This window comes from Chiloscyllium plagiosum, chromosome 7, assembly GCF_004010195.1.
Source record: "Chiloscyllium plagiosum isolate BGI_BamShark_2017 chromosome 7, ASM401019v2, whole genome shotgun sequence".
NCBI lineage: Eukaryota > Metazoa > Chordata > Chondrichthyes > Orectolobiformes > Hemiscylliidae > Chiloscyllium > Chiloscyllium plagiosum.
This window is the reverse complement of record NC_057716.1, coordinates 43352765-43372608: the sequence shown is the minus strand read 5'-3', so window position 1 is coordinate 43372608 and position 19844 is coordinate 43352765. Positions and strand designations below refer to the sequence as shown.

Here is a 19844-nt window from a genome sequence, read left to right as displayed (position 1 = left end):
GATGATTTGGTTTATGCGGAGGTTTGTAGGGTGGAAGGTGAGCACCAGGGGTGTTCTGTCCTTGTTGCGGTTGGAGGGGTTGGGTCTGAGGGCGGAGGTGCGGGATGTGGACGTGATGCGTTGGAGGGCATCTTTAACCACGTGGGATGGGAAATTGCGGTCTCTAAAGAAGGTGGCCATCTGGTGTGTTCTATGGTGGAACCGCTCCTCCTGGGAGCAGATACGGCGGGGGCGGAGGAATTGGGGATACGGGATGGCATTTTTGCAAGAGGTAGGGTGGGAAGAGGTGTAATCCAGGTAGCTGTGGGAGTCGGTGGGTTTGTAGAAAATGTCAGTGTCAAGTCGGTCGTCACTGATGGAGATGGAGAGGTCCAGGAGGGGGAGGGAGGTGTCAGAGATGGTCCAGGTAAATTTAAGGTCAGGGTGGAATGTGTTGGTGAAGTTGATGAATTGCTCAACCTCCTCGCGGGAGCATGAGGTGGTGCCAATGCAGTCATCAATGTAGCGGAGGAAGAGGTGGGGAGTGGTGCCGGTGTAATTACGGAAGATCGACTGTTCTACATAGCCAACAAAGAGACAGGCATAGCTGGGACCCATATGTGTGCCCATGGCTACCCCTTTGGTCTGGAGGAAGTGGGAGGATTCGAAGGAGATTGGCCACTCAGCCAGTCTGTCCAAGTCACCTTGCAGCCTCTTAGCATCATCCTCACAGCACACACTGCCACCCAGCTTCGCGTCATCAAAAATTTGGAGATATTGGATTCAATTCCTTCATCCAAATCATTAATGTATATTGTGAACAGCTGGGCTCCCAGTGCTGTGGCACCTCACTCGTCACTGCCTGCCACTCTGAAAAGAACCCGTTTATTCCAACTGTCTGCTTCCTGTCTGCCAACCAGTACCCAACCAGTACCCTTTCCATGGAGAAAGTGAGCACTGCAGATGCTGGAGAGTCAGAGTTGAAAAGTGTGGCGCTGGGAAAACGCAGCAGGTCAAGCAGTATCTGAGAAGTGAGAGAGTCAAGTTTCAGGCATAAGCCTGTTTACTGATGAAGGAATTATACCGAAATGTTGATTCTCCTGCTCCTCAGGTGCTGTCTGACATAATGTACTTTCCCAGTGCCACACTTTTCAATTTAGTTCTCTATCCATGTCAATACATTACCTCTAATATCATCAGCTTTAATTTTCTTTATTAATCTCTTGTGTGGAACTTTGCCAAAAGCCTTTTGTAAGTCTGGATACACAACGTCCACTGATTCACCCTTATCCATTCTACTGGTCACATCCGCAAAAAATTCCAAAAGATTTGTCAAGTATATTTCTCTTTAGTGAATCCATGCTGACTTGGACCAATTCTGTCATTGCTTTCCAAATGCTCAGTTATTACATCCTTAATAATTAACTCCAGCATTTTTCCCCATCACCGATGTCGAGCTAATCAGCCTATAATTTCCAGTTTTCTCTTTCCTTTTTTAAAAAGTGGGATTACACTAGCTACCCTACAGTCCATTGGAACCCTTCCAGAATCTGTAGAATGCTGGGAAATGATCACCAGCATGTCTTCTATTTCTAGGGTCACTTCCTAAGTAGTCTGGGATGCAGAGCGTCAGGCCCTGAGAACTTACCTGGTTTTAATCCCATCAATTTCCCCAATACTATTTCCTGACTGACAAGGATTTCCTTCTGCTCCTCCTTCATGCTTGACCCTCTGTCCCCTGGCACTTGCAGAAGAATATTTGTGCCCTCCTTAGTAAAGACAGATCTAAAGTATTTTTTCAACAGGTTTGCCATCACAACATTGGTTGAACATTGCCATTGATTTCAATTTTAAAAATGCCTTTCATAGAGACACAATAGAAATAATTACATTTCATATACATATATTTATACAAACACCTATTATCATTCAATAATTAATGAAGTGAAGAACTCACAACAACCAAAACACACTTGCACACTTTAACTCTGTATGCCCAACCCTTGTCCATCAAGCAGAGTGTTAGTCAAAGACCTGATCAAATCAGGAGCAGGCATGTTTGAGCACTGCCAGTTAATGGTCACACAAGAACCTTATCCTACTGCTGCAGCTATACCACTCAAACTTTGTTTCCAAGTTTCCAGCAGTCACCAGTCCTGAGTCTACTCTGAGGACAATCTTCTGATTAACATTGAGTCCACGGATTTCCAAACATGGTGGTGGAATGGTTACCGGTGACCACTTGGACAGTGTATAAGGCCACTGCCACGGACATTAGATTTAACTTTTGGTTTGTCATCATTTTACTTACAAATGTGTAAGAAAGATTGAAGTGCACGTGCGTGCTCAAATATAAGTACAAAGATCACATACTCAGTGACTATGTCAATTATTCATTTTGTATTTTTTATTATTTTAACCAAAATGCTGGCATTGCTAGCTAGATTTTTGCCCATCCCTTATTACCCCATGGCAGGTGGTTGTGGGTCATCTTTTTGAACTGCTGCAGTCTATGTGATGTAGCTACATCCACAGTGCTGTTAGGAAATGTACTCCAGGATTTTGTCCCAGGAACAGTGAAAGTACAAGGATGTAGTTCAAAGACAGGAGGGAGGTGATGGCCTATTAATAGACTATTAATCCAGCGACACAGGTAATGTTCTGGGGTCCCAGGTTTGAATTCCGCCATGGCAAGGAAAACCTGGAATAGAGGTGACCACAAAGCAATAACTGTTTGTCAGGAGAAAAACTCAAAAAGCAGTTGGAGATAGAATGTCATTCAAGAAAAAGAACTTATATTTATATAGCTCTTTTCAAGATTGTAAGATATCCTAAAGCAATTAGAGCCAGTCAGCTGAGCCTGACATCAGGCGGGAATGGTATCTATATTGACCATTGCCTGCTGCAAACCCACTGCCAATTATCATCTCCCGCCCCATGGAAAATATAGTGCAGAACAACTTTGGAACCATTAACAACTGTTGTAACAGAGGGAAATGCAGCAGCAAATTTGTACATAGCAATATTAGTGCCTATTGTAAAAATAGCAGCAAGCAACAAGTATGTATATGCCTGGAAAGCTTTCCTTCGGCAGTGTTTTTCATTGATTTTGCAGGAGTTTTGCCTGAATGCATTTTGAGCTGATTTAAAGAAGGGCACTGGCATTTGTTCGACGTTTCTCCCATTGAATTAGAAAAAATGCAACTTAGTCACTGCTCGTGTAATTTCCCTAGCACTCTTCAGTGTCACTGATACATAGTCCAGGTATCACTGCAGTACGGCAGTGTGTGGTGATGACAAGTGCTTTTATTTTATTTTATTAAACAATTACAAAAGAGGTTACAGAAAAACAGTTAACATTTACAGCTGTATACAACAGCAATTTTACAAGGGAGAGGAGCAGCAAAGCTAGGCCCCAAACCCTACCGTTCAACCAGTTTATAGGGAGATGAGGACAAACCTCAAATCCCAGTTTCAAATATGAAAAGACAGCAACAATGACATTTGTACATAAGACAATCCTGTTACATAAAAATATGCAGACAATACAGACCCAGCAAGCCCCCGTCCCTCCCACCTTCCGGCCACTCTAAGGCAGCCCGCCCCGACACACCTTCCGGCTCTTGGTCCACCCGATGCCCCTTCCAGTTCTTGGTCCACCCTGACACACCTTCCGACCACCTCTAGGACAGACAAATGCAGTATATGCTGGTGCCTTTGTTGATTTGCAAAAGTCTTTATGTTGTCAAGTATTTGCTATTGTAGCGGTAGAAGACTGAGCTGGTCATTGGTGTTGGAGGTCCTTGTCAACTGGGGCCTTTTCGGAGAGGTGGCCTTCAAGGTATGGGTGTTGCTCAAAATATTACAGAGTCTCTCCTTCAATAAAAATGGGAGGTTGATATTCAATTGACCAGGTCTGGATTTATACATGAAGTTTGTTTTGGCAACATTCAAGGACAAGCTGAGTCTTTTGTGCACAGATTTGACAAGATCAAGTGTGGCTGCAGATGGACAGTGATACCGTAGTCATTCATGTATTGTTGGTCATTTATATCAATGATAGTCAGTTGCGTTTTAGCATGAGGTGACTGAGGTTAAAGTGTTTTTCATCTAGGTGGTATTTTTATACATACCAGAATGTCAGTTAGATTGTAAATATTTTGGGGTGTATAACACAGCGTTGTTTGACACAAGTCCAGATTTTGAAGGCATCTCTCCCACATCTCCCAGACGCAACTTTTTATTATTCTTTCATGGGACATGGATGTCATTGGCTGGTCAGCATTTATTGCCCATCCATAGTGGTCCTTGAGAAGATAGTGATGAGCTGCCTTCTTGAACTATTGCAGTCCATATAGTGTAATTAGATCCACAATGCCATTGGGAAGGGAATTCATTATGAATCAGTTTCAGGAAAGTGATGATGTTTCTTGACAAATCCCTGGAGAATAATCCATTGAGCCTTGTAATTACTGAATCAAATGTTTTCGTTAGGTCAATAGATGGATTGAGGAATTCCTGGTGGTATTGTTGATATTTTTCATTGTATTATATAGTATCTTTAATCTAGTGAAACATTTCAATTCATTTCATTGGAGCATAATCAAACAAAATTTGGCACAAAGTCACCTAGGGAAATATTAAGACAGATGGCTGAAAACTTGGTCAGATCAGATGTTTTATGAATGTCTTACAGGACAAATGTAGAGGCAGAGAGGTGGCAAGGTAGAGCCAGGCATTTCAGAACTTAGGGTCGAAGCAACTAAAGGTATTGTTTCTGCATGGAGTGATTATAATTGGGAATGTTTAAGATACTTGAATTGGAGGAGTGCAGGTATCTCAGAGGATTGTTGGGCTGGAGAAGATTATAGAAATAAGGAGGACCAATGCCAACTGGGAATTGAAAACAAGGATGAGAATTTCCAAATTCAGCCACAGCTCAACTCAGAGCACTTAAGTCAGAAAGCACAGAATAAGTGGAAGAAGAGAGTTAGAATATAAACAAGAGAAATTTGGTTATGCACTAGTTATGAAAAATAGAAATGGAAGATTAGCCAGGAGTGCATTGGAGTAGTCAAACTGAAAGATAGCAAAGGTTTGGATAAGTGTTTCAGCAACAGAGGAATGGAATGGGGTCGAGTCAGGTGATTAACCTGTAGCTACATAAGTGTAAATAGATGGTCTGAGTAATGGTATGAATGTGTAGTCAGAAGCTGATCTCAGAGTCAAACATGACATCAGAGTTGCAAAAAGTATCGTTCAGCTTCAGAAAGGTTCCACCTCATTGCTGAACATAAATTTCTCCTGTTCTTATCTCCTGCATGCATTCAATGGACTTGCAGGTTGGTATCAACCCTTTTGGTCACATTATTCCTCAGCTATCATGTCCTGGAGTAGGATTTGAACCTACAGCTTCTGGGTCAGAAGCAAAGACATGACCCACTGCACCACAACACCTCCACATGAATTGCAACCTGCAGAGATTTGGGGATGCAGTACCCATGGCCTTCATTAATATGTATTGAAATTAGTTGCATGAGATATCTGGATAGAAGTACCTCATTCATGAATTTATTTATATTATTTTTGAGGTAAAGAAAACACATTGTAAAGCAACATAAATATCATGAAAACTGATATAAGTTCTCATTCATCAACAAAGACTGAGTATCTTCTCTATAATATTTTCTCTTATTGGAAATGTTTGATTTATCTCTTCAATTGTGCCTCAAACTTTTCTCTCCATACTGTGGCAATATCTGTCCTGCCTCCTCCTTCCACCCACCCACCCAACCCTCACTACTTTCTTCTAACCTCTTAAAAACTGATGCAAAGTCTTTAAAAAATATTTTACCTCCTCCAATAAATATAAATTAGCATTATGAATCAGGTAATAGTTAATCACACTTTGACATAGAGAATAACATGGAGACCCTTAACTGTTCAAATCAAAATTTTAATGCGAAATTGTTCCTTTCATTGTCTCTTCCAATTACCTTTCTTACTATAATTCCATTTTTGAGATTTTAGATTGCACAAGGGATGTACTAAGGGAGTTTTTTTTAACTTTTGGGAGAGACTGTCTTGTGAGAAATGGTAAACCAAGGATCTGTTTCTCTCTTGGAGTTCATGCAAGATCCCGTGCACTACTTTGAAGAATAACAAAGGACTTATTCCAGGGATCCCAGCCCTTGTTTATCTCTCAAACAGCATCACTTAAAATGGATTATCTGATAATTATCTCATCATTGTTTGTGGGTCCTTGCTTTCTGCACATTGGTTTTTGTGTTGTCTGCTTTGCAATAATGACTATATTTCATAACAACTTTGTTGCCTGTTAAGTGCTTTAGGACATGAAAATGTTGTTTGTTCCTTAGTTGCCCTGAGAAGCTGGTGGGCTCCTTAAACTGTTGCAACCCTTTCAAACTTCTGCTTCCATGATCCCATTGGAATTTGACATGGCCGATAGGGAATGTCAGTATGCGTCCTTTGGAAATGCTGGATAATTCAATAATTCCTGAAACCAATAAGAACATAGTAACAGAAGTATGCCATTTAGTTCCTTGAACTGTTTTTACCATTCAGTGAGGTTATATGGCTGAACTGTTATCTATCAGCACATACTTGTCTTTAAGCCATGTCTCTCAATTCTAGGTGTTAGCAAAAATTTATCAACCTCAGACCTAATATTAGCAATTTATCTAGCATCAAATGTCATTTCAGAAGAGAGTTCCAAATTTCTATAGGTCCTTACTGGTGGATGCGTTTCCCAATTCCACTCTTGAAAGGCCTGGCTTCAATTTTCGAATGAGACTCCTAAACTGTAGGAGTTGAGACATTATGTTGCATTTGTACAGGATGTTGGTTAGGCCATTTTTAGAAGACTGGAGGGGAGTTCAAAACTACAAGGCATATTTATAAGGTGAGAAGAGAAAAATTTAAAGGGAACCTGAGGGGCAACCTTTTCACATAGAGGGTGGTTCATGTATGGAATGAATTGTGAAAGGAATTGGTGGATGTAGGTACAGTTACAACATTTAAAAGACATTTGGACAAGTACATGAATAGGAAAGTTTTAGAAGGACATGGGCCAAATGCAGGCAAATGAGAGCAGGCAAATGGGAAATTTGGTCAGCCTGGACAAGTTGGATCAAAGGGCCTGTTTCCGTGCTGTGTGACTCTGTGACTCCTGTACCAGCGGTAAAGATTCTTTCTACTTACAATACCCGTACCTCTTTTTTAGCTTGAACACTTAAATAAAATCACCTTTTAAACTTCTAAATTTCAATCTAGTTGTGCAACCTCCCCATGTATTTTAACATTTGGAGTCCAGGTATAATTCTGGTAACTGTACACTACACTGTCCTTAAGGTCAATATATACTAACTAAAATGCTGTGCCCATTTTACTTTAAGTACTTCATATGTGGTCTAACTAGGTCTTTGTATAGATGTAGCATAACTACTACGTCCTAAATTTATGAATGAAAAGGATAGCATTCCATTACCGTTTTTTTAAATTTCTCTGTACCTGCTAACAGCAGTTCAATGATCTTATGAACTTAGACCCCCAGATTCTTGCAAACCACCATTGGTCGACTCCTGCCAATTATCTGCCCAGTTTGTAATTTCCTGACCAAATCAATAAATTTCCAACAATTACATGGGCTTCAACTTTAACAGTCTGTTATGTGGGACTATATACAATGATTTCTAGACGTCCATATAAAAACTATCTATAGACTTTTCACTGTTAACTTCTTTATTCACCTCTTCAAAGAATTCAGTCAAATTCCTCAGGTATGACTTGATGCCTGAAAAATCTATGTTGGTTCCCCTGGATCAGACAAATATTTTTCAAGTTATTCTCTCAATCTATCTTTAATAGTCGACTCATTATTAATTTCCTGCGAACTGATATTGGAGATTGAGTCAGTGTTTGGGGGCTGTGAGTGGTCTGGGGTATAGGTGTAATTCAGGGCATGTGAAGTAAGTATGTGATCTGTTTAATAGCAACTAAAGAGTTAAATAATGTATTTAAATGGAGTTTTTGTTGGTTCCAGGCACTGAGGAATTGCCTAATGGAAAATTTAATTTTCTGGGCAATTCTTTCAGAGTGCACCACGATGGGGATTCTGTAGGGTCCTCGTGTGCAATTCCTATCTCGATTGAAATAATGATTGTCTCATTAATGGAAAATCAGTGCAAATGGTTCGAAAACTGACAAAGGTAAGAAAATAAAACAACAGTCAGAAATTGTGCACTGGGTGTGAGAGATAAAGAGAAAAGTAAAAGATGTAGTATTATAAAACTGTGCGAGAGAGAAACATAGAATCATGAAATTAGAGAACTATTTTCGTGCAGAAGGGGGCCCTTCAGTCCTTTATGCCTGGCGTGGTTCTATTATCTAGTGCCAATCTACTGCCTTTTCCTCACAGTCCTGCAGGCCATTCCTATTCAAATGCCTCAATTGAACCTACCTCCTCCACATTTCCAGGCGTTGCATTCTGTACCTAACAACTCACTGTGAAAAAGATTTTTTCTCACATCACCCTCGTTTGCACATTCCTTTAAATTTGTGCCCACTTGTTCATGTTTCTTGAACAAATGAAAACAGTTTCTCCCTATCTATTCTGTCCAGCCTGCTCATCACTTTGAAAGCCTCTATCAGATAGCCTCTCAGCCTTCTTCACCTCTAGGAGAACAGATCCAAATTCTTCAATCTATTCCACATAACTGAAATTCCTTATACCTGGAACCATTCCAGTAAATTGCTTCAGCATCTCTTCACTGAACTCATTTTTTCCTTTAACATCACACCCACAACTGGACACAGTTCTCCTCCTTGCTCTTGCACTTTATGCCCCATTAATAAAACCAAGGACACTGTACACTTTATTTACTGCTCTCTGTCACCTGTTTTGTCACCTTCAATGCATATATACATCTTCTGCTCCTGCACCCTGAGCAGACCTGGATAGAATACTATATGAGAACTCTTTCTACTTAATTTTTAACGATTTTTAATGACAACCGACAAAACTCATCAGATCTGAGATGTAGCGTGTCCAACAGTCCGGTCCAGTGAAATCCACTCCGCTGTAATGAAGCTGAGTGCAGTTCGATCCGATATGATGAAATCCAGTTCGGTGGTGCTTGCCTGCTTCAGGCCTTTGCACTCACTGCAGGGAGGAGCAGGTGGGTGGGTTGCAGCACATCGAAGCTCGCTCATAGTACGGAGGTACGAGACAATTGACAGGCGTTTTCGCTTAGAGAAAATTAGAAGCCGGGTAAAGGTAGCGTGTCTTCAACTAAACCGTGTGCTGCCTTCGAGAAGGAGCAACATTTATCCCAGTGACTGTATGGTAGGTAAGCTTGTATTCTACTGGAGCGGGTGAGGTTTCCACAATGTGTTGTGTGTGTGGCCTGTATTGCTTCGTACACCGGTATTTAATCGCTAGTTGTCATTGCAAACTTAATGGCTATTGTTCGACTGATGCAAAGACAGATTGTCTGCTGGAAAGTTTCCGTCCACGCTATGTAAAGCCGCAGAGCAAGGTGAATGTAAAGGTTACGACAGACTGCAACCAGGATGCTAGATACAGCAAAACCGAGAAAGGAGCAGTGACAGCATTGCAGATACAGTAAAGACAGGTTACAAGCGAATACTTTGGAGGGTAAGAGACTAGCATCATGGTGAATGTAAGTGGTGTGCTATGTATTCCGATACAATGCATCATCTAGCCACTGAGGTGCTTTTTCATGTGTGAACTATTTTTTACTGAACGTAAAATCATTGCAAACCTTAAACATATTATTCAGTGTGAACGACAATATTTAGATATTGTTAAGTGTGCTAAAGGTGGAGATATAATGTACATGTTAAACATATTTTCAAATTTCTGGGAAATAAACGTTTTTAAATTTGAAAGACATCCTTTGGTATTGCATAGCTTGACTTTTTTGTTTCTTTATATTGTCCCTCTTAGAATGGAAGAGAAGTCAAATTTCACACATCAGGAAGGTGTATTATACCAAGTGATGACATTACGTTCAAACTTGGATATGAATAAACATTTTATCTGAACTCTCAAATTAGATTCTCTTGCTTAATCCAGGTGTTTTAGAATGCACTTATTTGAAATATTAGCCAATCAGTGATTTCAATATGGTGATATTATGTAAAATAATGTTTTGTTTGCTGAAGGTGAACTAAAAAATCCATTGCTTTGAAATAATTATTCATGAACATAATTATGCTGTTTAAGGCTGTTTTCTTAAAATGTATCTTTATGCAGTTAAACATAATATTATAAAGAAAACAATTGGTATTATATGAATACATCTATGGATAATAGTTGAACAAATATTTCTATTGCATACTTTGAGTTAATCATCTGTGGAATTGATCACAAGTAATCCAGGACTTGCTGTACAATTTCTAATGACTATCACATTCTCATGCTACCCAAATATGCCAAAAATTCTCAATGCTGTAGTGCAGCTAATTTGCTGAAACAGCACACATATGTAGTGGTATTCTGTGGGGGTTTGTTTTGGGCCAATGTTTTTTTTTCCCAATTTTATATGTTGAGGTCCTAAACTTGGGTATAAACATCCTAAATACAAAATTTACACATGACACGAAACTCAGAAGTATAGGGTTTTTTTTCATTCACAGATGTGGACATTGCTAACTAGGCCATTTATTTATTGTCAGAGGGCTATTAAGAATCAACCACATTACTGTGGGTCTGGAGTCATGTAAGGTTACCAATTTCCTTCCCTAAAGGAAATGAGTGAACCAGATGGGTTTTTTTTTCTGACAATCGACAGTGGTTTCATGGTTATCATTCAACTCTTAATTCCAGATTTTAAAAATTAAATTCAAATGGTAGGACTTAAACCTGGGTCACCTAATTTTGTTTTTGTTTAATAGTCTAACAATAATACCTCTATGCCATTCGACTCTTCGTGAAGGGATAGTAATAGACTTCAAGTTTGATGAAATGGACAGACAAATGGTAGATAAAGCTTAATGCAGCAAAGCTTTAATCAATACATTTTAGGAATGTCGGTGAGATGGGGCAGTGGTCAGATGGTACGGTTTTAAAGTGAGTGCAGGAGCAGATGCACCATGGGATATATGTGCGCAAATCACTGATGTTGATAGGACAAATTAAGAAGGCAGTTAGAGGCTTCTAGGATCTTTGGTTTGTAAATGGAAGCATAGTGTTCAAAGTAAATGAAGTTATATAAGTTTGGAATGTGGAGTAAAACAGAGTATTGTGACCAGTTTTGGATACCACATTTAGGAAGGATGTTAGAGCTAAATTTGCACAGATGTATTCAAGAAATTAGGGCTCCAGAAGGTTAAGAGAACATTTAATAGAGGTGATCAAAATAATGTGTGTTGATAAAGAGGAAGTGTTCAGTGATGGAAGAGTTGATAAAGTAATTAGGTGTCAGAAGAGGAAAAAAGAATCACTATGATTTGTTATGAACTGAAATGCACTGTCTGAAAGGGTGCGGTGTCAACAGCAAACTTCGAAAAGAAACTGATAAATCAGATGAAAATCTTTTCAGAGCTATGGGGAAATGTTTTTAACTGGAGTAAGAACAGGGGATTAAGATTATTTGGGTGGATCTCCTAGTAATAGGCACAGGCGTAAAGGCCTCACATGCTGTGTCATTCTATGACTGAGTTTTGATAGAAATATGCCAAGCTTTGGTATTGCTGACGTGTATACAGATGTGCAAAAATCTGCACTCCATTATTTATATTGCAGTTTTGTTTTGGTTTTACCTCTAAACAGTGGATTAACAGTGTTTGCTTCAGATGCTCATATTCCCCCCCCCCCCCCCCCTCTGTTTTCTCTCAATTGTCTCTTAATTATCAAGCTTTTTCCCTTTTTTTTTATACTTTCCACGTGGATGTATAGGTGTTAGTGTGGGTTGTTTATATATTCACCAATGATCAAATGGTCATAACCGTGGTGCGGACCAAACACTAGCAGTGTTCAAGGTCAGCATCAGAGCAAATCATAAACATGCCCAGATCAGAGAGGCAAAACATCAAATTCCTTTCAGCAATACAGAGAACTTAAATTTCATTAGCTCCATATTTCTAATTAAACTGAATAAATTAACAGACGGGGAGGAACCTGGTCTTTGGGGGTGAATGATGATTTGAAAGAATGATATCAGATGCAAGATTGTTACTTAGATCAACAGATCTTCTGTTTCATAAGTGTAAGCGAAAGGATTTCAAGTTTAGATTGAGGTTTTTTTCAGTCAATATAATTAGAGTGCAATGGAGGTCCTTTTTTTATTTAGTATTTTTCTGGCTTGATGTGTACTTTTCTATTTTCCAATATTCACTAACAACATTTGTACAATTTCTCATTGCATATTTAAAAATCAGAATTGTGCTGAAGGTTTGCCGATATATTTGTCATAGTAGAGACCCTGAGTAAGGATTGTGAAGTTTGGTATTTAAATTAGAAATGTATCTTTCAAGTTTACTCAACAACAAAAATGTACCAGTGACAAGTACACAATTAAAAGGAAAATACTTAGAGATGTATAGGAAGTGAGGGACCTAGGAGTGAGTACTGTCAGATACTGGAGCTAGCAAGACATATTGATTAAGTGGTTAAGAAGGCACATAGAAGATAATAAGGACTGCAGCTGCTGGAAGTCGGAGTCGATAAAGTGTGGAACTGGAAAAACACAGCAGGTCAGATAGCACTGGAGGAGCAGGAAAGTCGATGTTCCTGCTTCTCTGTTATCTGACTTGCTGTGTTTTTCCAGCTCCACATTTTAGCTAAGTACAATCCTTTCCTTTATTAGACAAGGTATAGAATATAAGATCAGGGAGGGTATGCTGAAATTGGCTAAATCATTAATTAGGGGAGAAAGTGAGAACTGCAGATGCTGGAGATCAGAGCTGAAAATGTGTTGCTGGAAAAGCGCAGCAGGTCAGGAGGCATCCATGGAACAGGAGAATCGACATTTCGGGCATAAGCCCTTCTTCAGGAATGAGGAAAGTGTGTCCAGCAGGCTAAGATAAAAGGTAGGGCGGAGGGGCGTTGGAATTGCGATAGGTGGAGGGAGGTCAAGGTGAGGGTGATAGGCTGGAGTGGGGTGGGGGCGGAGAGGTCAGGAAGTAAATCATTAATTAGGTCACAACCTGGGTGCAGTTTGTAGTTCTGGTCACTTCTTTGCAGAAATGTTGTAATTGCACTAGAGGATTCGGGAAAAATAAAGAAAACACTGGATAGGCTGCAGTTGTAATCCTTAGAACAGAAAAGACTGAGGGAAGATTCAACTTGAGATGTATGAATTGAGAGTGTGTGGATAGTGTGGATGGGAAGCAATCTTCCCTCTAAACTGCATGGCAGCAGAGCCACCTGAAGTTCTGCCATGCCAATTTGTGCCAATGCATTGATTTCCAGTTCCCGAAGCTGACCTCTGAGAGCTACGCAGCAGCAGGAAGACTTACAGGGAATGGAAATGGCATGAGCTGAATTACATTGCTTTGTTAATCAGTGGCTGAGGACTATAGTTATAAAGTGATTGGAAGACAGTTCAAGAGAAGGTGAGGAAAAATGTTTTCACCCAGAGGTTGGTTGGGATCTGGAACTTTCCCTGAAAGTTTTGTAGAGGCAAAATGCCTGAATTAATTTCAAAGGTGCCTGGCTATTTGCCTGAAGTGCTGTAACCTGTTGGACTGTGGACTAAATGTTGGACTGCGAGATTGGGCTTGGTGGTTTGTATTGTCGCCAGCGCAGAGTCGATGAGTCAAATGGTCTTTCCCTGTGCTTTAATCTTGCTTATGATTCTATGAAGTAATTTCAGACATAAATCAGGACTTTTTTAAAAAATGTGGAACCTAAGAGTTTTTTTAATAATTGCTTGCCATTTTAACACATGTTGAACGCTCTTTACCTTGTATATTTTTGCAATGTGTCTAAGGTTGACCATCTAGTTGCTTTTAGAATAGTCTCTGCCTAACTTAATAGTTCTGTCATACAGCCTGTGTGCTTGACAGTGACTTGTGGCACCAAGGATATGAACATTGGTTAATGAAATCATAGAATTCGTTTATAGTTCAGTTCTCACTAATTTGGCCAGATTAGCAACTTAATTGAACTTGCTCTTTTAACTGTTCCCGAGATGGAAATTTAGTTCTGGACAATTGCCAGACACAATGATATAGATAAATGGCATGTGTTGCCTGCTATGCATCTAAAAATACATCACATCCTTGCACATTTTTTCTGAGACTAACATTCTAAAAATCTAGCGTTGCAATACAAATCAGTCTTACCCACATTGCTCTTGCACATGCTCTTCCCAAAGTTTAAGGATTCTTAAGTGTCATCGACAGATTCCAGCATCTCCATTGAGAAGGAGATGTTAGAAGCCTGGGGGGAAAAAAAAACTACTGTTTTATTAATAGACCATTCTAAAGATTTAATTTTGAGTTAAAGAGAAAGTAGAGTTCTTCCCAATCTTTGTTAAGAGGCTATTTGGAGGCTATCCTTATCAAGGAACCTGGTAAATAGCTTTCAAGAAAAGCGATTGATAGACTTTGGTAGAGATATTAGCGATTATTGATTCAATTATGATTAGAATTTGAAGAAAAGTGAAAACAGTTCATGATTGGGATAATTCAGTGAGGTGTAGGTAGTGTCTTGGGTTGTTATAATTTATTAAAAGTGCCATTAAAGCAAGTTATTGTTAAATTCTCATCGTTAACCCTCAGTGAAAGATTCATTTATAATTGAGATAAAAATGTTTAGTTTTAATGCAGAGAAATGTGAGATAATGGAGTTTGGTAGAAGAAACATGGAAAGATAATACAGGGTCAATGGGTACAACCTTGAGGGGAGTACAGTAATCGAGGGATTTCTGGATTCATGTGCATGGTTCTCTGAAGGTGGTCACGCAAGTTCTAATAGTTGTTAAGAAGGTTTATAGGATCTTTGGATTTATAAATAGTGGAATAGAGTATAATAGTAGGAACGTGATGCTACACATCTACAGACATTGGTTAGACCACGTTTGGAGTGTTGTATTCAGTTTTGGGCACCTTTATTTAAAAAAGGATATAGAGTTAAAAGGATATTTACTAGAACAATACCAGGAATGAAGGATTTTAGATACATGGAAAGATTAGAGAAATTGGGCTACTTCTTCTTAAAGCAGAGAAGATTAAAATGTGCCCTTTATTTCGGTGTCCACAGGTATGAACTATTTTCACAGGGTAAAGGAGGATATTTAGTTGCCATTAATTTTAAGTTTGTCAGTGAGAGAGTTCGGAGTGAGATAGGAGAAGCTTCTTTAATCAGAATTGTTAAGATTTGAACTGTGTTGCCTGAGAGAGTGGTGGAGGCAGATACCATGTGAAGTTTCATAAGAGCTCGATATATATTTGAAAGTGGTGAATTTAGAGAGCTACAGAGTAGGGGTGGAGAATGGACTAGCTGGATAGCTGTTTTGGGAGCCAGTACAGACACGACGGCGCAAATGGCCTCCTGACTTTAAAAGGCTGTGATTCTACAATCTGATGTATATTCTGTCATGGTTGTGACTTCTCTACAGAGTTCACAGGAATCTTTCTGGTGTTGTAAAGAGATCTACATGATCCACTTCTTTGATATTTTGACATATGTGCATGGACAGACATACTTGTCAGAGCTTTGCATTTTACATGGGAATCAGCATTTTTGGGGTATATTCACGTTTGCAAATACAAATCGGTGATGCTTTTACTTGTGCCGTATCATAGTGGATTAACAGATTACACTAAAAATTAGTGGTGTAGTAGACAGCAAAGAAAATTATCTTTAGATTACAACGGAATCTTGATCACATAGGCCAATGGACCGAGGAGTGGCAGGCAGAGTTTAATTTAGATAAATGTGAGGTTCTGCATTTTGGAAAGGCAAATCGTGGCAGCAGTTGTACACTGGTCAAGTCCTAAGAGGTGTTGCTGAACAAAGATACCTTGGATGCAGGTTCATAGTTCCTTGAAAGTGGAGTCACAGGGTCAGGACAGCACGGAAACAGACCCTTCGATCCAACCAGTCCATGCTGAACATAATCCCAAACTAAATTAGACCCACCTGCCTGCTCCTGGCCCATATCCCTCCAAACCTTTCTGATTCTTGTATCTATCCAAATGTCTTTTTAAATGTTGAATTGTACCCGCATCCACCACTTCCTGAGGAAGTTCATTCCATGAGGATAGTGAAGAAGGTGTTTGGTATGCTTGCCTTTATTGGTCAGTGCATTGAATAAAGGAGTTGTGAGGTCATGTTGTGGCTGTACAGGACATTGGTTCAGCCATTTTGGAGTATTGCTTGCAATTCTGGTTTCCCTGCTATAGGAAGAATGTTGTGAAACTTAATGTTTTTCTGAACCCTTTCATGAGGATGTTGCCAAGATTGGAGGGTTTGAACTATAAGGAGAGGCTGAATATGCTGGGACTATTTTCCCTGGAGTGTCAGAGGCTGAGGGGTGACCTGATAGAAGTTTATAAAATCATGAGGGGCATGGATAGGATAAATAGGCAAGGTCTTTTCCCTGAGGTGGGGGAGTCCAAAACTAGAGGGCATATGCTTAAGGTGAGAGGGAAAATATATAAAAGGGACCTTGGGGGCAACTTTTTCACGCAGAGGGTGGTGTGTGGATGGAAGGAGCTGCCAGAGGAAGTGGTGGAGGCTGGTGCAATTACAACATTTAAAAGGCATCTGGATGGGTATATGAATAGGAAAGGTTTGGAGGGATATGGGCCAAGTGCTGGCAAATGGGACTAGATTAATTTAGGATATCTGGTTGCATGGACGGGTTGGACCGAGGAGTCTGTTTCCATGTTGTACATCTCGATGACTCTGTGAAATGCTGCTCGGAGCAAAAATTGTTGGGAAAATCAGGAATTCCCATTTATAGCAGAATGAGGAATAAGTAGTGGGGAACCATGCAAGAGAGTGCTTATGTGATCTGAGGCAGGATGAAATTTCACCTTAGACTGGACTTAAGGGAATAAAGAGAAGAACAATGTAAATGTGGGCAAGGGCATACAAATACAGCTTTGACTTGCTCAAGAGAAAAAAGACTGCATTTAAAAGAGAGTGTCCAGTATGAGTGGAGAAAGGAGGGGAAAAAGTGTTTAAACATGACAATTACAGCAGTAGAAATGATAGGGATCTCTAGCAGGACTTTGGAGGATGCATGGAGAAGGGAATTGTGAATTGACAACAATTGTTTCCTTGCCACTGTGGCAGTCATAGATTCAATTAGGTAACAGAACAGCAATGCTTACCCATAATAGCTGACAATTTCTCTGCGAGAGAAATTAAGGAAAATTTTAATATTGCTTACATTGTTCAGGAGATGTAACCTTGGACATACCTATTCTCCAGTGCAATATCAGTCTAAGCACATGACAAAGGGCTATAGTCAGGTCTGTCTTTCAATTGTCGACTTCTTAAAAAAAAAGACTGTGGGACAGCTTTTGTCAATTTTCTAGGTTTGTAATTGAAGATTAATATGTTAAAGAAAATTCAATTTTGAATATCGTCTGTTTTATAAGTGAATGTTAGCAACTTTTCTCCATGGTGTGTTAGAACTATTAGGACCATTGTTTCCACCCTTGGCATTTCAATGGATGTGTCTTTAGAGAAACATCAATTCCTTTACGTTTTCTTTTAAGGTATGAAACATTTTTAATGCTGCTTAATACAACCATCATGTGTTACAATATCCAAATAGTATTTGAAAGTATCTATCCTTTTAACATTTTAATAAATCAAAAGTGACTGTGTTTTAAAATGCCCTTTAGCAATACAATGCTTGACATGCCATAGATGTATACCATAGCCCTTCCTGGCCTTGGCTATTTGATAACTTTGTTAACCTTCCCAGGATGAGCATATATTACAGCAAGCTTTGTACAGGATTAAATGTCAAAACTTGCATCTAAATCTAGCTCGGCAAATATTAATTTGTGAGACTCATTGAAATTCTAAGTTTTAGGATTTTTGAGAATGAAGCCTTTTGCAAGATGCAGTGATTTGTGCTTTTCATACTGGGGAGATGGTGATGTAGTGATAATGTCACAGGACTATTAATCCAGAGGCCTAGATTAATGTTCTCACCACACAGGTTTAAATTCTGTCAGCAGCTGTGGTGGGATTTAAAAGTAATCAAAATCAATCTGGAATATAATACTCGCCTTTAGTAATAGTGACCATGCAACTATCATAAATTGTCGTCAAAACCTGTTTGGTTTACTAATGTCCTCAATGGAAGGAAAATCTGCAATTCTGACCTATATGTGACTCCAGATCCACAGCAGTGTGGTGAATCCAAACTGCCTTATGAGGTGAACTAGCAAACCACTTATTTCAAGGGCAATTAGGAATGGGTTAAAAAAAACTTATTTAAAAGAAAGTGACTCCTACATCCCATGAAAGAGTACATTTTTTAAAAAAGGCAATCTTCTACTCAAACGGCCATGGAAAATAGCCCTATAAGCAATTGGAATAAGTGCACTACTTGATAATAAATAAATGCAAAATTTTATCATCACAGACATTCCACATGACTGGTTCTTGCCATGCTTTTTCTATTTGGCATTGATAGATAAGCAACTGTCAAAGCAAATACTTAACTGGCAGTTCACACTGGTGCACTTCATCATGCAAGTTGGTTTAAATAATTTGGAGATAATAAATTAAGTTTTCGTGAAGAAATTGTCAAGATCAATTAAAGGGCCATAGACTTCATAAAATATATTTAGAAAAGCTTTCTTTGTAGGCCTTGTTAATTTAAATCTGTACTGGTTCCATGCAGACATTGAACTGAAATCTCCAACTTGAAGAGAAGCTGCAATGTTAGATTTATTAAAAACTAATACAAGTGCAGTTGATTATTGATATGATTTCCCAGGATATGACAGTGAGTTAGAGAATATGGAACTACTCATATGCATCTGTTGTCTTCAAATCACTATTTCTCTTCTTCTGCCTATTTTTTTCTTTGCTTTTCTGTCTTGAACTTTGCTTTTTTTTTCTCAACCCTCTTTCTCTTTCTTCTTCACTTCTGTATGAGAGTGGGTGAATAGCTGGGAAAGGAGCCACTGAAGGCTGCATTCTTTAGTGAATTTTGTCAATCCTTATACAGTCTTGAGGTCAAAGCTGCTAATCATCTAGTCAATAAATTATGTCTGTGGGTGATATATCTCCTTTTATAATTCAGGCTTCCACCGGGGTCCTATCTCCCATATCTTTATGAAACTCCATGCCCCTCGCTCCTATTGCTCACTGTCACATTGATTCCTTCCGCTTTTGAATTACTCACTCAACTCTTTAATCATTCATTTTCAATTCACTACATTGTCACTTAACTGCACATTCTAACCATCCATCTCTTTCCTTCATTTGCTCTCTTCAAGACAAATGACCCAAGGCCTATCCTCTTAAATCTACATCTCTCCTATCCTCCTGGCCCATCCATTTCCCTCTAAATTTGTAAAATTCATCATGTGTATAAAATTTTTCATGGTATTTAAGATATGAAGAGTGAGTAAGTTATAGCCTCCTGCATAGCATCATTGCTGTGCTCTTGAAGCAAATGGTGTGACAGGTTGATTTTTTTAAAAAATGCTTAGGAGCTCCCCCTGCGCCTTAATTCAATCGAATTTGAACAGAAACTTGTCATACTGTGAGGTTATAACCAGACGTGAGATATTAAAACTAATGAACTGCAGGTACAAGTGAGGGTAGTCATCACTGTAAGAACTATTTAAAGTTAGTCCTTTCAGTTTTATTAAGTTCCTCAAAAAGGAAAACTTCA

The 19844-nt window shown here is 39.2% G+C and overlaps 1 protein-coding gene across 5 annotated transcripts in view; it reads left to right on the top strand.

Annotated features, from left to right (window-relative positions):
• Window positions 1-9100: 9100 nt before the first annotated feature.
• osbpl6 (oxysterol binding protein-like 6) overlaps window positions 9101-19844 on the top strand; it is a 170778-nt gene continuing 160034 nt past the window's right edge. For 3 of the 5 annotated variants that reach the window (XM_043693522.1, XM_043693523.1, XM_043693524.1), the window contains exon 1: window positions 9104-9343. The gene's annotated coding sequence lies outside the window, so the exon portion shown is untranslated. Of the gene's footprint in view, window positions 9344-9635; window positions 9656-19844 lie in introns of those variants that run through there. The other 2 variants (XM_043693527.1, XM_043693526.1) reach the window with 2 other exon arrangements.